The following is a 15270-nucleotide window of genomic DNA, read 5'->3' on the forward strand; positions in this document are numbered from 1 at the left end:
AGGAGCAGTCAGGGAGAAAGACTGAAAGTTGAGAAGCTGAGGATCAAAGAAATGGCAGATGATTACAGGACCAAAGTAGACGGGGAGTTAGAATTGCTGAATTGGAATGAAATGGCTCTGGGCAGCCTGTGGAATGCATATAGGGATTGCTTAGTTAGGAACGCTAAAGCGGTGTGTGGTGTAGCAAGAGTAACAACAGAGGAGAAAGGTACTGCATGGTGTGATGAGGAGGTTAAGAGAGCGGTGGAGGAAAAGAGGAAGAACTGGCTTAAGTGGTTACAGAACGAGTTCAGTTGAAATAAGAAATGAATATGTTGAGAGCAAGAAGCACGTAAAGAGACTAATTATGAGAAAAAAGAAGGAGGTGAATGAGGATCTAAGAGGAAAAATGAATGCGAACTACTCTGAAAATAGAAAGTTATTCTGGAAAGAGGTGCAGAAATGTAGAAGTGAAAGTGGAAAGAAATATGATGGTGTGAAGGATGCAGGTGGCAGATTATTAACCTATGGAGATGAAGTAAGGACCAGATGGAAAGAATATTTTGAAAGCCTGATGAATTGGAAGAGAAAGCAGAGCAGCTGTAACATGATTGGTTCTGGGGTGTGCAGAGACGGAATGCGGTCCAAGGAGACGTGACACTCGCACAGGTGAAGAGTGCTGTGGGGCTGCTGAAAAATGGGAAAGCATCTGGGGTTGATAAGGTGTATATAGGGATGCTTAAGTGTAGTGGAGAGAGTGGAATGAAGTGCATGGCACGGACGAGTGAAACTGTGCCTGCAAAGTGGAAAAAGGCTGTGATTGTACCCCTGTATAAAAATAAAGGTGAGTGAAGTGAGTGCAAGAATTATTATGGCACATGTTTACTGAGTGTGGTAGAGAACGTATATGGAAGAATTATTCTAGACAAAGTAGGAGAGATATCAGAAATCCTAGTGAGTGATGAACAGGGTGGCTTTAGGAGTGGCAGAGGATGTGTGGACCAAATACTTGCAGTGAGACAAATAGTAGAGAAGGCTTGTGAGAAGGACCATAAGGTGTTTATGGCATTCATGGATCTGGAAAAAGCTTATGACGAAGTGGACAGAGAAGGAGTGTGGAAAGTTTTGCACATGTACGGTGTAGAGGGTAAGCTGCTAGGTGCCGTCAAGAGTTTTTATGATGGTAGTGAAACCTGTGTAAGGGCTAATGGGCATCTACGTGAATGGTTCACGATCAGTATGGCCGTACGACAAGGTTGTGTGATGTCCCCAGGTTTGTTCAATATATATATGGATGGGGTGATGAGAGAAGTAAAAACACGAGTAATGGAGAGAGGGATGGCGCTGGTAATGAATGGTGATGGATGGAATATCTCAAATTTGTTGTATGCTGATGATGCAGTACTGCTTGCAAGTACCGGACAAGAACTTGGTAGTTTCGTGCAGAGTTTTGCTGATGTCTGTAAGCGTCGTGCCTTGAAAGTAAATGTAGACAAAGTAAAGTGATGGTCACTGAGAGAGAAGATGACTCCCAGTGCGATGTCACAGTGAATGGAGAGAGACTGGAATCGGTGAGAGAGTTCAAATACCTGGGTACAGTGACAGAAAAGAGAGGAAAATGTGCAAAAGAAGTTGAAAGGAGAGTGACACAAGGAAGAAAAGTAGCTGGTGCAATGAAGGCCTTGATAAGAAACAGAGGCTTGAGTGTTGCAGCTGCACGAGGCTTACATGAAGGAGTGTTAGTGCCAACTTTAACATATGGATGTGAGACTATGGTGTGGGCATGAAAATGAAAAGTCAAGAGTAAGAACAGTGGAGATGGGACTGCTGAGGAATGTATGTGGATAGGATACGAAATAATGATTCGTGAAAGATGCGGAGTAAGGAAGTCGGTGGACACCAGAATTGAAGAGAATGTACTGAGATGGTATGGTCATGTGGAGAGAATGGATAACAATAGAGTGGTGAATAAGGTATATCTGAGTCAATTCGAAGGAGGGAGGAGGCGAGGTAGGCCAAGGAGAAGGTGGAGAGATATGGTGGATGAGTGTGTGAGGAAGAGAGGTTTGGAAGTTGGTGAGGCTAGGGAACTGACAGGAGATCGAGCTGGCTGGATGAATTATGTGAGAAGTGCATGATCAGGGATTAGGCACCCCTTTTAACATGGCAGCATCTGCATTGACTCTATCAGATACGAGTATGTGATGCTACAGAACGTGGTGATTGTTTTTGGCGTATCTGATAGAGCCAGGATTCCGGGGGTTTGAATGATGAGTGAATGGAAGCGTGGCCCATTGGATTGGGCAAATTTGGGCTGTCTGGACATTGCTACTCCTCATCCTGCCCTGGGGTGGAAAAGGAGGTCTGGATGATGATTATATATATATATATATATATATATATATATATAGAGAGAGAGAGAGAGAGAGAGAGAGAGAGAGAGAGAGAGATTCTGTGGTACAGTGGTAGAGTGTGCGTGTCGCACGCTGGTGAGCACGGGTTTGCCTCCCACCAGAGTTGTAAAAATTTTGGGAAGCATTCACCAAGCCACTTGCTACTTTGGCGGACACAAGGGGTGCTGTGGTCGTACCAGTGTCGCATACTAGTATGCTTGCACCCAATCGGTTTAAGGCGGGCCGATTACACTTGGTTCACAGACTACACACACATCCAAAGCCACTACAATCACACTCACAAGCACTTCTCACCCTACATACAGTCTCTACCAGACAGCCTAAGCCACTTGGTAAAGATACATTGGCTGTATCGTCCCTGCTTCGGTAGGGATAGGCCGGTCCTGCAGTGGACCTCAACGGCTGATGATGATGATGATATATATATATATATATATATATATATAGATAGATAGATAGATAGATAGATACAGCGTCGTGCTGGCCTCCTATGCTTGTCAGACTTGGTTCGAGATGTCTGACATTAAGTCGTAAATGTCGAAATGAAAGTGCCATTACCACGGTGATACCCACCAGGAAACATTGTGCAGCACTGATTGGAATGTGATTTACTTACGATCAAATAAATTGCAACAGATATTAATGGATGCATCAACATGTAATATATTTTCGGAGAGAGAGAGAGAGAGAGAGAGAGAGAGAGAGAGAGAGAGGACGTAAGATGTCGCGTGAGACAAGTCTCTGGAGGCTTCAAAGGACAAATTTTGAATTTCTTCTGTATCAGTTTCACAACCACAACTAAGTGTGCTCTCTTTACCTGCTGTAAGCCCAGTTTTAGCAACATAAACTCTCTAAATAGTACAAAGAACATTATCTACTTAACCCGTCACGTCCCGAGGTTTTCTGCACCTATGACATCCCCCAGTCCCGAGCCTTTTTGGAAAAATTTTTTTTTTGCTAAAACTTCCGCTTAGGTCGAGAAACGAAGGAAAATCACAAAGAAAGTGGTTCCTGCGGTCTATAAGTGGTCCGTACAGGTGCGGTTCCCCCCGGCAGGTATCGTATTCTGTAATGGGCTGGATATGCGTTTACGTTTTCTATGGTAAGGAATAATGGGAGAAACAACACACAACACCTCTATATTTATTGAATTTGAACTAATAAACAATAACAGTAACAATATAATGGATTTCAGACACATATATATGAAAAATAAGCATTGTACCATCGCGCGAGCATAGCGAGTTTGGTCCAAGTCGTAACATGCTATATGCTAAGTTTCTGGTATGAGTCAACCTATCATTTTTTCTACTTGTATACTTCTGTTTCAATGACAGTTTACCAATTACAACTGTTTGTAAGTGTTTTCAGATGTTTTCATTCATTATGATGACATGCAGCATAAGTAGAGCGCACATCAGCTTAGTGGCGCATCGCTATGACTCGTATTTCAACATACCAAATTGTTTTATCACTTTCCAATTATTTTCCCCTTTACATAGAACCTTTCCTCCACCACTGTAAAGGTTTTCAATTATTTTCATTCATTACGAGGGCATTTAGCGATATGCTAGCGCATATTCACGTAGCAACCACGATCTCAAACACTCGTGTTTCATCATCTACTTTATTTATTCACTCCATTATAATTTCCCACTTACATTACACACGTTTACACCCCTATAATGCACTGTACATACTTACTGCCATTATTTATTCAAGTGAGCGTGAGAATATCGCCTGAAAATACCCTCGCAAGGAATGTTTCGACATACATAATACTCACACACTTATATACTAATTCACTCACACACTTATATACTAATTATTCACTTTATCACTTGCTGACTTTTATTTTGACTAATACGTGCCTTATTCATTCAACTGAGCGTCAGGAAATCTTATCTTTATACACACGCTATGAATATTTGACTTAGAATATATATCATCACATACAATAATTTGAACTTATATTATACCCGTAAGAATGTCACATAATAATAAATATATAATTACGGGCCGTATTTATTGCACTGAGCGACAGAATACCGCATCATACAACCCTCTCTATGTAAGTTTCAACTTAGGGCAGATTTATATACTTACACACAATGTTTTCACTTATGTTCTACCCGTAGGCACTTTATACTAATATTTGGAGATCCACATGACTGATAATTTCACTGAGCGTCTGTCTGTCGCATTACCTCATAATTTCAGCGTCCTTTCGCATTCACACCATGCTAAAATTGCATCAACGTGTGATATTCACTAAAACATGGGTGAATACAGAGACCCACGTCACACTGCACGCACTTATAGCGGGTGTCCTTCCTCTGTGTCGTGAGTCTCACCTGGGAATTACTGCACACGTGACACCTGCGTTGGGGCCTAGGTCTGTTGGGCTGGGGAGGGATAGGAGTGGGGAAATTGCGGCCGGATATTCTCTGGGGAATTTGGGCAATAGGGGCAGTGCGGGTGCGATGTTGGGGCCTTTCAACAGCATACTTTGCAAAGATTCCTCTTGTGAGCTCCCTCACAAACCCTTCAAATGTTTCCTGAACTCCTGTGGTCATGGCGTGAAGGTGGTGGCAATTCAGAGCAGTGATATCTAGTAAGTGAAAGAACAGTTTTTTATACCACTTCATCGTTGTCCTGGCACACTCTACCGTCGATATCATGGAGTCTGACTGGTCCACGAGGCGCATGTTTATATTGTAATCCATAACACACTCAGGTTTCCAAACACGACGCCTGCTCTCACTACGGTAAGCTACAGAATCAGTACGGTGCATCAAGGGGCGGTGAACCGTGGACTTCTCTGTTGTGGTTCTACATTGTTGCAAGGATGTTGTTGGCTTTGAAGAAGACAACCTCACTCCTTGCAAGTTTCCGCCCTACCTTGGCCATGTGACGCCGGTTCACCTTTACGGTTCCACAGACTCCCGTTTCATGTGTGTGAAGATAACGAGCGAGAAGAGGGCTAGTGTACCAGTTGTCGAGGTAGAGAACGTGACCGCGATGAAGGTAGTCTTGTATCATCGTCTTTTCCGCTGCTCCCGACAGTCCAATACTTGGATCTTCTATTATATCTGTCTGTGCACCGGTGTACAAGACTATGTCTTGCACGTATCCAGTCCTACAGTCACACATAACAAAGATCTTGAACCCAAAACGGTGCCTTTTGCTGGGTATATACTGTCTGAATGAAATATTGCCTCTCCACAACACGAGACTCTCGTCTATGACGAGATCTCTATAGGGATAGAATGAGGAACGAAAGGTTTGCCTGAGGTGATCAAAGACCAACCGAATTCGCCTCATTTTGTTAGTGTTGTTTGCATTTGCAGGGTCATGAGCATCATAAAAATGGAGGCGACTTAGAATTTGTTGAAACCGATTACGGCTCATCACTTGACCAAATATGGGGGTAAACATAACAGGGTCCCTAGTCCAGTAAGCAGGAATTCTATTCTTTCTTATAATACCCATCAAAAGGACCAGGGCAAAAAATAAGAACATTTCTGGAAGGGAGACAGGGTAATCATAGATCATAGAATGCCTACTCCTTGTTCCCAATCTTTCACTTTCTAGGCGCTGGGCGCTTGCAAACAGGTTTGTTTGATAAACGATCTGATCAACGAATGCCTCACTGAAAAACAGGTGGAAAAAATCCAACCTGGTGGAATTATTACTGTGAATACCTGGTGCAATGCAGCCAGATCGCCCTTGCTCAGTGAAGGGGTGAATGAGGGGAGAAAAATCACTCCCATCCTCCCAATCCCACGACACAAATCCCTCGTCCCCATCAGCCCCATCACCGCCTTCATCTGGGTGGGGAGGAGATCCTGGTTGGGGAGGTGGGGGAGAAGGAGTACGGAGGGCTTCCCCACTGTCACTCCTCTTCCCTCTGCCTTTACCCTTTCCCTTTCCCTTACCCTTACGGCCTTGAGGAACATTAGGGGGCTGTGGGGATGAAATAGTAGAATATTGGGGAGCAGAAGACGTGCTGGGGAGTGGTTCCTCCCCACCTTCCCCCTCCATTACCACACCACGTGCTCTCTCACGCAACCAAGCTCGACCACGTGTTAGGGGATATTGGGGAGCATAAGATGTGCTTTGGAGTGGTTCCTCCCCACCTTCCCCCTCCCTCACAACCCCATGTGATAAGGAACGCACCTGCACTGGCCCACGTGATCCACTCTGCCGCCTCACACTACGTAGGGAGAGCAATGACTCACTCACGTCACTCTCACTTTCCCTAATCCCTGGACTTTCCGTTTCACTCCCCACTCCCTCCACTTGACTTCCTAGCTCCCCAAACAGAATGCTAGGCCCATACCTGCTCATACGACGTGGTGTGCGCTCTGGGCCACGATGTGTAATGACCTCCCGTCCATACCACATGGCAGCACGTCCCACGGCTCCGTCCTCGTCCTCGTCCTCGACCTCGAATTCTGCTTCCAAATCACGCTGGGGATAGGGATAGGATATACCACGTGCCTTCTTTGCCTCCTGCCCCTCTCTAGCAGCACGGTAAGTCATGTACTGCCGCTTCCTGTGTGACGGAACTTCCTCATCACTGCTGGTGGTTTCTTCCTCCTCTGGCTGCACATAATCTTTGTCCATCTCCTCGTCGTCCAGTGGGGAATCACTGTCACCGGTAAAGGTGTCCAGGGCGACTTGAATCTCGCTGTCTGAGAGACCTCTCTTAGCCATGTCTGAGCAGGACCGTGGCTACCAGGTGAGTGGACGAGTGGCGGGCTATAGTAGCCGCAGCGAGAAATGAACGCTGTGGTGGGGCAGGCGGGATGACCTGGGATTCCCCCACTGTTGCCATATCCACATGTCACCGACCATAGAGGTAGGATGTCACCGACCATCGGCCACCGCTGCAGCCCCGCTCCATGATCCTTACCCTGTGTCTCTGGCTTTCTCTTTCTCTCTCGGTTTCTATATAAACTGGTGTATTTCCGAAACTAATTATGAAATTATTATGACTTTTGTTCCACACCACCACTGAGGTAAAAATCAAGGAGAGTTTTCTGTATAAAGGTTTCCCCCCCCTCCTAAATGTGGCATATGAGCTGGGGAGTGCGGCCTTGCCGATACCTCCGCCTGACCTATAATTATACACTCGCCAGAACTGACCTGCCCTCAGACAAGGGGGGGGAAACCTTTATACAGAAAACTCTCCTTGATTTTTACCTCAGTGGTGGTGTGGAACAAAAGTCATAATAATTTCATAATTAGTTTCGGAAATACACCAGTTTATATAGAAACCGAGAGAGAAAGAGAAAGCCAGAGACACAGGGTAAGGATCATGGAGCGGGGCTGCAGCGGTGGCCGATGGTCGGTGACATCCTACCTCTATGGTCGGTGACATGTGGATATGGCAACAGTGGGGGAATCCCAGGTCATCCCGCCTGCCCCACCACAGCGTTCATTTCTCGCTGCGGCTACTATAGCGCAGGTCGCGCGGGGTCGCCGAGTGTCCCTGCCTGGTGGCAGGTAGGGGAAGGTCAGGCGAGGGTACGTACTGCAAATCAAGCACGAAATTTGAAAATTGTCGAAATTATGCACATTGCAATTGCACGACGTACTGGTACGTCGCTGGGACTGGCAAATGCAAATCGTTGCAACGTACCCATACGTCGACGGGACGGGGCGGGTTAAATGCCAGAATATATTCCAGACACCAAAAAATAGCCCACAGATTGCACAACTGCTCTAAATATAGCCCAAATCTCTCCCAGGAAAGTTTAAAAATTCTGCATTGGATAATTAATACGGATAATTAACTACATATTGATAAATGTGTCAACTTTCCTTCATTCTTTCCTCGTCCTTCTGCCTATGGGTGTCTTTACACTCTCTCTTCTGTCTTTCTTTCCTTCATTCCATCCTCTTCCTTCTGCCAGTGAGTGACTCTACACTGAGTGGCAAGCCAGATGGTTTCCTGTACACCAGGAAACCATTTACTACGCTGGGTTGTAACCATATCACCAAATTTTGGCGCCTGGCGGTTTAGTGTGTAATTACGGCACTCCAATCAGACAGCCGGTGAAGGTGGTTGGGGTTTATTGCTCACGTAATGCCACTCAGGGATGAGTGAGGCTGGTCGCTCTCATCTTAAATGTCAGGACCAACTTGCCTAGACCCAGGCTGCTACGCTTCTCATGTGGCAACGTAGGATTGGATGATGAATGAATGCATGAATATTAAAATATGCAAGCAAATACATAAATTTGCATTTTTAATCAATAGTTTTGCAAAACAGAAGTCTGTCAAGGCGAGTTGACGATCTGAAGGTGAAACACTTCCTCTAACTTTAGCACGGTTGCACTCTAAAACCTTATTTTTTAATTAATAGTTAACTGAAGTAAAATTCTGACGGGATTGCCGATAATTAGGTGTGTATGAACCTCTGTGATCATAAAAATGATGTTTTCCAATTAATTGTGCCGATTCGGTAAATGGCCGCCGATTCGGTATTTTGTCGCACCTCTTCCAGTGCAACACAGTCAATGTGGCGGTTTAAGATTTACGAAGCGGGCCTTTGTGCATAGACTTTTTATACTGCCAGTCATCACCTGCATGACACCGAGGGACCTATCCCGGTGCTTGCTGATGGAAAACTCCATAAAATCATCATTAACAAGGCTCCCAGACTCCCCCAAGGAAGATCTAACTTTTATTTCACATGAGGAGTCTTTTCCATGGTGGTAAGATTAAGCTTAGCCTGTCAGACTTTCCAGGCATCTGTTTAGGCTGTACTGACTGACAAGTAGTAGCAGCCATAATTCGCTAAACGCTATCCAAATTTTTGCCACAGCCATTCTCGGCACAGCGCTGCAGACTGCAGTCGACTGAAGATTCATAATGTAGGCTTTAACACAGCACGGTCATCGTGAATCTGTTGTCATGGCGCCGGATGCACGTATGGTGCCCTACTGGGTTTGTCTGGTCCTGTGATTAGCCACGGAACTAACAGACCAAGTCGACTGAACTTGTTCATGCCTGTCTTCACACTTCATGGCAGTGTCTTTGCATAGCAGCTACTCAGTCTCGCACTTGACCTTGTTGGTAAGCGTGTGAAAACTGCACTGAAGTGACGGTATTTTACATCAGTATGGCAATCGGTGAAATGGGCAGATTATCTAATATCTCTCGTTGGCCAGAAGCCAGTATTATGGGACAAGAGCCCAGACGATTAGAAAGTAGTTTTTAAAATATCATGTCAATACTTCTTAGTTCTTCAGAGTGTTGCAAATACTCTCAGTGTCTCTTTGTTTATTAAGTTTGTTCTGTGGACTCTGCACTGTCGCCTTTTCTATTTCCATAAATATACAGGATATAAAGGGCTTTCAGACGCTCCTGCGATTCATTTCCTGTTGCTGGGTACACACAGAACTACAGTAGAGTAAGCAAGGCACTATGTGTGACCCCCTGTCTTCATGGTAGGGAGCCATGATACATCCGGCGCCATGATTAGCAACAGTCACAACAAGTAACCAGACAATGTGAAAATGCCCTCAGAGTTATGAGATTGATACAGGAATGTCAGATAGAGCTGGAATGTACAGTCGGCTTCACTTCTAAGTATTACACTGACTTGTGGCATCTTGGTAGATGTGGCACCACTGTGTTTGTTTACATCATCATATTAAGACGCGAATGAGTTGGAGGAACCACGGCATAGTGGTCAGGTACTGACAACTACATTGCTGTAATCTGTGTAGTGCTTATATTATATAAAAGATGTAATGTAATTGAACTTATGCCTGTAATTCGAGTTTAATTTAAAGTGATGGTGCTGGGACCAATCATGAAGCTGGATGCTTCGTAGTGGATGTTCCGGGGTGCTGTTGGTCCGAAGCAGGCCTTGCTTTACTGAATGACATGCGGGCCAAAATAAGACTTGTCTAGCGCAACTTATAATGGAGGATGAATATATTCATTCTATCTATCTATCTATCTGCCTATCAATCTACATATCTATATATATCTACATTATATCTATATCTCTATATATTATCTGTACCTCTCTCTCTCTTTCTCTCTCTCTCTCTCTCTCTCTCTCTCTCTCTCTCTCTCTATATATATATATATATATATATATATATATATATATAGACTGTATATATCACTATAAATATATGGAAATAATGATGAAGCAACAATGCCTGGAATGATATTTAGGTAAGACAAGGAAGTGAAGTCGCTAATGAAACTGTTCCACATTGGGAAAAAGTAAAACGGTGTTCTTAAGAGAGAAGAAAGAAGATCGTGATAATGTGGGATAACTTTTACCTGGTCGTGCAGTGGATTGCTGCCTGACTCTCATCTGAGAGTCCCGGGTTCGATTCCCGGCATGATGGTAATATATTGGAGGATCTTAAGAAAGCATTGCCGTATCGGCCTAGTCCTTCTGGGCTAGTGTCGTCAAATTCATAATATCTGAAAAACTTCCGCCACACAAAGCCTGTCTCCCAGCCACACTAAGTCTGTCTCCCAGTATTCTTCCATCTCTTCGTTCTCCTCTCTGTTGCGCCCTCCACCTGTGATTCTTATTTCCATTTCACCAGTCCTACTATCCATGAATTCCACATTATCAGACCACTTCAGCACTCCTTGTTCAGCTCTTACAGTATCTACCAGACTACGCTTCCCTCCATGTATCTCATTTTCATCTCTAACCCGTTACACCACCATACTGCGTTATTGTGCTCAGACAATTTGATTACAGCAAGCCATTTATATTGAGTATGCTATGTCATGAATCTAGTAAAAATCAAGCTATAAAACTATAATCAGGTATTTGTACACACTCAATTCAGTACAATGTTAACAGACTTGGTTAGAATATTACATTATAACACCAGACAACTGAAACCAATGGCATTGTCGTGTGTAGTGGTAAGCAACATCAGAAATGGTTGACAGATCGATAACGTGAGATTATCGCTAACATTAATAAAATGGTCATGATTTAGCCAGAATAGCCATACCCGTAGGTTTTGCCGCCCACTAGATGAGAAAGAAATTTATCATTAACATTTGAATCCCAATCAAATAAGATACCCACAGTATTCATATTTCACGGCCAAGGTATACGGAATAGAGCTACTTTTGTCTTCAGTATATATATATATATATATATATATATATATATATATATATATATATATATATATATATATATATCCCATTGGAGCCCGGTGTCCGGAATATTGGACAGAACTGGGATTTTTAGGGTCTTTATAAAGTAGGGAACCCCCGGGTAGGGACCTGTGAGCTTCGCGACTGTGAACCGATAGGCGGAGGACGGTACACTCAGTACCCACCCAGTGCCATGCCTCGCCCAGCACCCCGGGGATCCAATGGGATATATATATATATATATATATATATATATATATATATATATATATAGCGAGAGAGAGAGAGAGAGAGAGAGAGAGAGAGAGAGAGAGAGAGAGCATCTGTGGTAAAGTGTGCGTTTTTGTACACTGAAGAACGAGGGTTCGCGCCCCGCCAGGGTAATAAACTTTGGGAGCGTTCTTCAGGCCATGTACTGCATTGGCGAACACAAGGGGTGCTGTGGTTGAACCAGTGTCGCATACTATAACGTATGCTTGCACCCAGTCGGCTTGTGCGAGCCGATTACACTTGGTTCACAAACTAGACACATATCCAAAGCCACTCCAACACTACAATTACACTTACAAGCACTTCTTACCCTACACACAATCTCAACTAGACAGCCTAAGCCACTTGGTAGAGATACATTGGCTGTATCGTCCCCACTTCGGTCGGGATAAGCCGGTCCTGCAGTGAACACACAAACGGCTGGTAAGATGATATATATATATACATATATATATATATATATATATATATATATATATATATATATATAATTGCGTAGGCATTGAAGGCCATGTAGCACGTCATGGGCCCTAACTCCCGACCTTATGGACAGCGAGTTAGCACTCTACTGACTGAGCTACTAGGCTCACATTAACAGTATTACTTGACTCTCTCAACATACGGTATTAGGAGCATTAGGTAATCCGCAATAATATAATATGAAAAAGGAAAATTGAGACTGTAGATCATAGATAGTTTATTGATGTGTTTAATAATGGGTCCATCCTCCCTCCTGCACAATAACATCACAGAGTCTATCAGGCACGCTGGAGACGACACTTCTCACAATGTGCGGCTTTTCCCACAGAGATTCCCATTCTCGCCTTATATGTTTCATCAACTGCTCGGCTGTCCTCTCTTTCTGGCTCCCATGTATTAACCATAATCACCCAGATACTTTCAGTTGGGTTGCAGTCGCAACCCTTGGTAGGCCAGTCCAAGAGCTGAAAATTTTACTGTGTTGCAAACCACTCCTGGACTGCACGTGCCATGTGAAATGGGCACCGATCATGAACGAATATGATGGGACCTGATGGGAAGGGATGTCGCTCTTGCAGGGAAAGTATAGGAAAAATTTCTTAAGAATTTCCAAATACTTCTAAGCTGTGAACCGTCTCTCTACTCTTGTTATATTTCCCAGTCCATGGATAGATATCCAGCCCCATACATTGCACACTTTATGTCCACTTCTGGTCTCGTAGGTGTTTGGGCACTCGATTATAGCTAAAAAAAAAAAAAAAAAAAAAGAATATTACGTTATAGGAGTTAGTTTTGGTTCTGGTTTCCTCCTTTAGTTGAAAGCTACCCTACTTTGTTTGGAAAATGCTTAAATATAAAAAAAAAATATATATATTGTAGTTATAGGAGGAATAACAGTTATCTAGTCTAGTGAACAGGTGGAAGTAGTGTTTTTTATATATTCTTGCACAATTTCACCTTACAGACTATGGGTGGTATATGCTATACTACATTTTAACCCGTCCCATCCCGACCACTTTTCCACCACTGACTCCCCCCAATCCCAACCATTTTAGGAAATTTTTTTTTTTTTGGTTCAAACCTTTGCTTTTGGTGAGAAACATTGAAAATTCATAGAGAAATCGCTCACCTGAGGTTTAAAATACCTTACCTTACTGGGTTTTCTATCAGGCTGGCACCAAAGAAAACGAGTTCTATGGGAGGATAACTATTTCACACCACTCATAAACGGTATTTATTTATTTACTTGGTACGAATTTATATGTAGTACAAGAGTATATTGGTTTTTAAGCAGTAATATAGGCATTATAAGCATTGTTTCACTCACTAATACCTGACCTTTCTTTGTCACATTACCTGATCATCATTTCTGTTTCTTCCTCTAATGCTATGTAAAGTTTGTCCTCCACATTGTCATTGACTAGGGAATCACTCTGGCCCTGAATTTCGTACCATGGCATGACATGGCCATACTGGCCAGGTCACTGATAACAGGTGAATTGCTGAGACAATGGCATGCAGGGGGGGGGAGGAGGTCATGCTGGGTAAGGCATTGTCCCTGCCTGGCAACTGGTTGAGGAAGGTGTCACGTGTTTACGTACCAAAAATGACCCGCGAAAATTGAAAATTGTGCAAATTAGGGACCTTGCAATTTTTTCGCATTTATGTACGTCAACGGGATTGGCAGTGACAAAACGTGTGGACGTTAAAGAACGTCGACAGGACGCCGCGGGTTAAAGACTCATTTATCCTTCCCAAATGTTCTGGATAACCGATTCACTGGTCAATAAAATTATCGTTTCTGTTAAATAATAAAGAAGTATATTAATATAAAGTGATTTTTTTAATTTGACAAACCATTCACATTTGTTGCTGATGTGATTTTGTGAGCCTATTTCACAGTAAATCACCGAGTTCATAGGCCTAATCCTAGGTGATTTACGATATTATGGTGTATGTATTACAGTAATACAGCCTTTTTTTCTTTTTTTTTCTAGCTAGTGCAAGTTTCAGCGATCGACATACCCACCACTCTTCCTGGGAAAGAAATACAGATTCACTTGATCCTTCCACATACCAATTACAAACATTTTCACCCTCTCGTAAAGATTGCGCAGATATAGGATCAGTCTAAAAAAGAAAAATTATGAAGGTTAATGAAAAGAAAACAGTGTGAACCTATACGTGTTTAAACCCAGTGAGGGATCTCTCTTCATTCGTCTGCAGGCGCCTGTGTAACCATACCGACTCCTTACTGATCCACTGCAAAGTTATCATTTTATTGTAATTTTGATTAAATTGCGTGAAAATTCAGCCTGTCTTACGTTAGATGACCTACTTTTAATACCAAAAAAGAATAACCATTAAACGTGACTCGGGAGAAGTTGCTTTTGTGGGCAATAATGAAAACAGGAGTGTGATGTTTTTTAACTTCCCAGCAGGGATGTCGATTGCCGAGATTTACTCCATCATTTTTTTTTTCTCTCTCTCTCTAAAGCTATATGAAACACTGGTTGCGGCAGTGCTTTTAGGTCAAACATCAATATATTAAACATCTTACCAGGTATTATTTCTCCTCCACACATGAGCCCTACCATGATCGGACGATCGGGGAGTTTTCTCGTCAGAGAAAACCCGTGACCAGAAGTCTAGCCTTTGGTTCTCATATTGGTGGGCAAATTCCAGCCTGGCAGCAAGATGCGCTTCTGTGAGGATCTCCTTTTTCGGGGGAACAGGGAACCCTATGATGCATTCCCGCCTCATGTAACCGCCGACGGACTGTAGAGAGAGATACTTTCTAGTCCAAGTCTCTCCCGGAGTGCCACTGCAAATTTTGTTAGTGAGGATTCCTGTGTTGCACGTAGTAACACTTCGTCCTGCTGGTGCGTCGTCACTCGTGAGCCGCGGTTCGTTTTGCTGTGGAATGCAGTTATTTTGCATTGTCAGACGATCGAAAGTATGTCGA

At 43.4% G+C, this 15270-nt stretch overlaps 1 pseudogene; it reads right to left on the reverse strand.

Annotated features, from left to right (window-relative positions):
- Positions 1-15068, reverse strand: part of LOC145391704 (uncharacterized protein F21D5.5 pseudogene) — a 22076-nt pseudogene extending 7008 nt beyond the window's left edge.
- Between the last annotated feature and the right edge of the window lie 202 nt (positions 15069-15270).

The sequence above is a fragment of the Coenobita brevimanus genome, chromosome 19 (assembly GCF_032717465.1).
Source record: "Coenobita brevimanus isolate Jiangsu-jjx chromosome 19, ASM3271746v2, whole genome shotgun sequence".
In the NCBI taxonomy this organism is placed as follows: domain Eukaryota; kingdom Metazoa; phylum Arthropoda; class Malacostraca; order Decapoda; family Coenobitidae; genus Coenobita; species Coenobita brevimanus.